Raw genomic sequence first — 6,000 nt, forward strand, 5'->3', positions numbered from 1 at the left:
TCTGCTTTGAAAGGCTCACTTTGGATTTGGAGGAAGTATACGGAGGCTGTTTGAACGGTGTAGGTGGAGGTTGAGTGTGTGGTGGTTCTTAAAGCCCCAGAAGCATTATTGTGACTGAGTGGAAGTGAAATGGATATGTGTGTATGGCTGTTGTTTTGAACAGTGTATTGTTACGGGGTCCTCCCCTATTTACCTGATCTCGGTGACCTCCGGACCTCGAGGGGAGCCCCGGCAGAAAAATATGTTATCCTTGGGGAAATCAATCAGATCATTAAGGAGACCACACCAAGGGTTATGAACGAACCAGGATATATTCACCATCCCAAACACATAAAGGGTGAATACATCAATTCACAATCACAATCACAATATTTAAGATGGTAACACCTTATATATCCCTCTAACCCAACTCACAGCACTTTCCCCAATGTTTCTGTACTCCTCCAAGGCGACGTCGAGTCGCTCCGGCGATCGTCGGATCAATGGCCGCTCAAAGTCAATTGAGGCTTGGACGAGTGAAACAACCCCGAGATCACGTGATCTAGTTCCCGCACAATGGCGGTGGTATGGGCGCTTTCCCAAGACGCTCCAAACATGCACGTACACCGTGCATCCGCAAACCGCACCGTCTCCTTCAAGGGCCACTGGCGCGTACACACGTCCTTGGCAACCCACCGAGGAAGGCGAACCCAGCAGACGCGGCAACCTTATTCTGCGAACGCCGCGCAACGCGCGCGAGTCCCAATGGCGGCGGGCTTGTACTCGCGGCGAACTTATGCGACGAGGGTTCACCCGAATCCGCCGTCGACGTCGATCTGACACGCAGATGTGAACAGTCCCAGCGATCACAACGCTGAAGGCCGGACTTCCTTTATAGGCTCAACCGCACCATCTCCCTCGACAATGCTCGCTACGGAGCTTCAACCACCACCTCTTCCGGTCTCGATCCGGATTTCCGGCCACATTTTACCAAGAGCGCTTTTAAATCTTTTACTCACAACAACCCTTTCCCTTAAGTCACCAAAAGCATACTTCGAACCAGCAACAATACTCCTAACCACAATCATTAAAGCCGAGTCCGTAACAGTATATCTATATATATATATCTGTGCAGCGTCTGTCCTGTCCTGTGTTGTGTTGTTTTGTGTTGTGTTGTCCTGTGTTGTCACTGAACTACTTTCTCAAACTTTTGTGAAATCGTACCAAACTTCTGAAATGCACATATCTCTCCCGTCGGTATGCCCTAAGGGTATTTATTTTGAAAATTTTTCCAAATTGTTTTTTTGGGGGGGGGGGGGGGGGGGGATTTTTGGGGAATTTTATTTTTTTCAACTTCAATTGTTTATAAAATGTGCTATCACGTATATTACAAATATATTTGTGCAAAATAATTGTTTGAATTATGATTGGTTTAAACCATGACAAAACGGCAACTCGGGTACAGTCATTTATCTATATATCTACACATCTGGGCAGTGTCTGTGTTTTCACTTAACGACTCCCTCAAACTTTTGTTTCCATGGTTGTGAAGTGTTTTTCATAACGTTGTGGTGGTTTTGAATCATGTGGTGGTGAGGTATTTTGAATTATGTGGTGGTGAGGTGTTTTTAAATCACATGGTGGTGAGGTGTTTTTAAATCACATGGTGGTGAGGTGTTTTGAATTAATTGGTGGTGAGGTATTTATAATTACGTGGTGGTGAGGTGTTTTTAATTATGTGATGGTGAGGTGTTTAGAATTAGTTGGTGATGAGGTGTTTTGAATTATGTGGTGGTGAGGTGTTTTGAATTACTTGGTGGTGAGGTGTTTTTAAATGACGTGGTGGTGAGGTGTTTTTAATTTTGTGGCTGTGAGGTGTTTTTATTACGTGTTTTATGGCTGTGAGGTGTTTTTATTACATGTTTTATGGCTGTGAGGTGTTTTTACTTTCGTGGTGGTGAGGTGTTTTTATTACGTGTTTTATGGCTGTGAGGTGTTTTTAATTTCGTGGTGGTGAGGTGTTTTTATTACGTGTTTTATGGCTGTGAGGTGTTTTTATTACGTGTTTTATGGCTGTGAGGTGTTTTTATTATGTGTTTTATGGCTGTGAGGTGTTTTTATCACGTGTTTTATGGCTGAGGTGTTTTATTACGTGGTGGTGAGGTGTTTTTAATTTCGTGGTGGTGTGGTGTTTTTATTACGTGTTTTATGGCTGTGCGGTGTTTTAAATTACTTGGTGGTGAGGTGTTTTGAATTACGTGGTGGTGAGGTGTTTTTAAATGACGTGGTGGTGAGGTGTTTTTAATTTTGTGGCTGTGAGGTGTTTTTATTACGTGTTTTATGGCTGTGAGGTGTTTTTATTACATGTTTTATGGCTGTGAGGTGTTTTTACTTTCGTGGTGGTGAGGTGTTTTTATTACGTGTTTTATGGCTGTGAGGTGTTTTTAATTTCGTGGTGGTGAGGTGTTTTTATTACGTGTTTTATGGCTGTGAGGTGTTTTTATTACGTGTTTTATGGCTGTGAGGTGTTTTTATTATGTGTTTTATGGCTGTGAGGTGTTTTTATCACGTGTTTTATGGCTGAGGTGTTTTATTACGTGGTGGTGAGGTGTTTTTAATTTCGTGGTGGTGTGGTGTTTTTATTACGTGTTTTATGGCTGTGCGGTGTTTTAAATTACTTGGTGGTGAGGTGTTTTGAATTACGTGGTGGTGAGGTGTTTTTAATTACGTGGTGGTGAGGTGTTTTGAATTACTTGGTGGTGAGGTGTTTTGAATTACGTGGTGGTGAGGTGTTTTTAATTACGTGGTGGTGAGGTGTTTTTAATTACGTGGTGGTGAGGTGTTTTTAATTACGTGGTGGTGAGGTGTTTTTAATTACGTGGTGGTGAGGTGTTTTGAATTACGTGGTGGTGAGGTGTTTTGAATTACGTGGTGGTGAGGTGTTTTGAATTACTTGGTGGTGAGGTGTTTTGAATTACGTGGTCATGAGGTGTAATCGTCCCAAATTTCCAGTCTGCACCTACCCCTCCCCTATGTGTGTGCTGAGGGGTTCTTTCTTGAAAAAAAAACATTCAACCTAAATCTTCAACCTAAATTGCCTATTAAAATGTAATATCACAAACACAACAAATACATTTGTGCAAAGTAATTGTTTGTATTATGATTGGTGAAAATCATGACAACACAGCAACTCAGGTACAGTCATTACTCATTAGCCTCAGCTAAAATAAGCCCGTACCTCAGTATCGACGCTTGGTGAGGCGAGCGCAGCGAGCCGAGCCAAGCTAGTATATAATATATGTTATGAGCCTAGTTGGTTGGTTGCATGTGTTTTTGGATGAGTGTGTGTATTTTTGTATGAGTGTGTTTTTGCATTAGAGTGTGTTTTTCTATGAGTGACTGTGTTTTTGTGTGTGTGTGTGTGTGTGTGTGTGTGTGTTTTTGCATGAGTGAGTGTTTATGCATGTGTGAGTGCGTCTTTGCATGTGTGTGTATTTTTTCATGTGGGTGTGTGTTTATGCGTGTTTTGCTGTTGAGTGGTGTATGTTGTAAGGGCCAGTGGTTGGTTGGTTGTGTGGGTGTTTTTATGTTTTGTATATGTGTGTTTTTTGCACGAGTTTTTTTTTTTCATGACTGTGTGCGATTTTGCATGAGAGCATGTGTTTTTCTATGAGTGTGTTTTTGCATGAGTTTGTGTGTTTTTCTATGAGTGTTTTTGAATGATTGTGTTTTTGCATGAGTGTGTTTTTGCATGAATGAGTGTGTTTTTGCATGAATGAGTGTGTTTTTGCATGAATGAGTGTGTTTTTGCATGAGTGTGTTTTTGCATGAATGAGTGTGTTTTTGCATGAATGAGGGTGTTTTTGCATGAGTGTGTTTTTGCATGAATGAGTGAGTGTGTTTTTGCATGAATGAGTGTGTTTTTGCATGAATGAGTGTGTTTTTGCATGAATGAGTGTGTTTTTGCATGAGTGTGTTTTTGCATGAATGAGTGTGTTTTTGCATGAATGAGGGTGTTTTTGCATGAGTGTGTTTTTGCATGAATGAGTGAGTGTGTTTTTGCATGAATGAGTGTGTTTTTGCCCGTGTGTTTTTTGCATGGGTTTGTTTGTTTTTCTATGAGTGTGTTTTTGCATGAGTGAGTGTTTATGCTTGTGTGAGTGCATCTTTGCATGTGTGTATGTTTTTGCATGTGGGTGTGTGTTTATGCGTGTTTTGCTGTTGAGTGGTGTATGTTGTAAGGGCCAGTGGTTGGTTGGTTGTGTGGGTGTTTTTATTTTTAGTATGTGTGTTTTTTTCACGAGTGTTTTTTTTGCATGACTGTGTGCGTTTTTGCATGAGCATGTGTTTTTCTACGAGTGTGTTTTTGCATGAGTTTGTGTGTTTTTGCATGAGTTTGTGTGTTTTTGCATGAGTTTGTGTGTTTTTCTATGAGTGTGTTTTTGCATGATTGTGTTTTGCATGAGTGTGTTTTTGCATGAATGAGTGTGTTTTGCACGTGTGTTTTTTGCATGGGTTTGTTTGTTTTTCTATGAGTGTGTTTTTGCATGAGTGAGTGTTTATGCTTGTGTGAGTGTGTCTTTGCATGTGTGTATGTTTTTGCATATGGGTGTGTGTTTTTGCATGTTTTGCTGTTGAGTGGTGTATGTTGTAAGGGCCAGTGGTTGGTTGGTTGTATGGGTGTTTTTATGTTTATTATATGTGTGTTTTTGCATGAGTGTTTTTTTCTAATGAGTTTGTTTTTGCATGAGTTTGTGTGTTTTTCTGTGAGTGTGGTTTTTTTTGTGAGTTTGTATGTGTTTTTGCATGAGTGAATGCGTCTTTGCATGTGTGTGTGTGTTTTTCTATGAGTGTGTGTTTGTGTGTGTTTATGCATGTGTTTTTATTTATTTATTATTGTAGGCCTATATAATCTATATATATAAAGTAGAGTTGGCCTCTGTGTCTGTATCCTGATAGATCTACGATCTCTAAGATCTCGAGAACCCGTGGACGGATTTGCGAGCGGAAAGTACTGTTCGACTCGGGATGGTCCCAGGAATGTCACGGAGACATAAACATTTAAAAAATTTCGGGTTTTAAAATTAGCGTATTATTAGCACTAGCAGAAGAGAGAGGATTCGAAGGGAGGGAGCGCAGCGCTTCTAGCGCTTCTGACTACAGCACACCTTAAAATTAAAAAAACTTCGGGTTTTAAAATTAGTGTGTTACGCGTAATTAGCGCTAGCAGAAGAGGGAGGGAATCTAAGGGAGGGAGCGCAGTGCTCCCTCCAGCGCTTCTGTTAGCGTAATTAGCGTATTTCGGAACGTTAATTTTTCAACTTCATTATTCGGAATCAGTACGTCCCAGAGAACCTTTGTAACGTTAATTTTTCAACTTCATCCGATTGACATGGGACCAACGAGTGAAACATACAGGCTACATTTATTTGACGACAATGAGTTCCGACTTCCGACCTCGGTGGGATGACAGGCTGAGTCAACCCCCCTGGTGTGAAGGGGGGAGGAGGAGGGGAGGGGGGAAGAGAAGGGGAGGGGAACGAGGGGAAGGGATGGGAGGGGGGAGGGGGAGGGGGAAGGGGGGAGGGGGAGGGGGGGAAGGGGGAGGGAACGGGGGGGAGGGGGAGGGGAGGGGCCCTTCTTCCCCTGGGCACCCCCGCACCCTTCCCTCCCCCCTTCCCCTCCCCCTCCCCCCTTCCCCCTCCCTTCCCCCCCTCCCCCCCCCCATTCCCCTCCCCTCCTCTTCCCCCTCCCCTCCTCCTCCCCCGCTTCCCCCTCCCCCCCTCCCCCCCGTTCCCCTCCCCTCCTCTTCCCCCTCCCCTCCTCCTCCCACTCCCGTGCAAAGCCGGGTACCTCTGCTAGTAAGAGTATAAAGAAACAAACAAAAGGTGTTTTAATAACAGGTTAAATTACTCTGAATTTCTGGTCATTGATGAAAAGGTGATATTGGTCAAAAGTTATCGATAAATTGATTGAAATCTTGTCCCTTTTTTGGAAGCATTCAAGAATACTCAGGAATAA

General features: G+C 42.8%; 1 protein-coding gene across 1 annotated transcript in view; it reads left to right on the forward strand.

The window, feature by feature from the left end:
• The window catches only part of LOC137439875 (transmembrane protein 132D-like), a 60,224-nt gene that overhangs the window by 24,897 nt on the left and 29,327 nt on the right, over positions 1-6,000 (forward strand). The gene's annotated exons all lie outside the window — the stretch shown is intronic.

This window comes from Myxine glutinosa, chromosome 14 (genome assembly GCF_964187855.1).
Source record: "Myxine glutinosa chromosome 14, kmMyxGlut1.1, whole genome shotgun sequence".
NCBI classification, from domain to species: Eukaryota; Metazoa; Chordata; class Myxini; order Myxiniformes; family Myxinidae; genus Myxine; species Myxine glutinosa.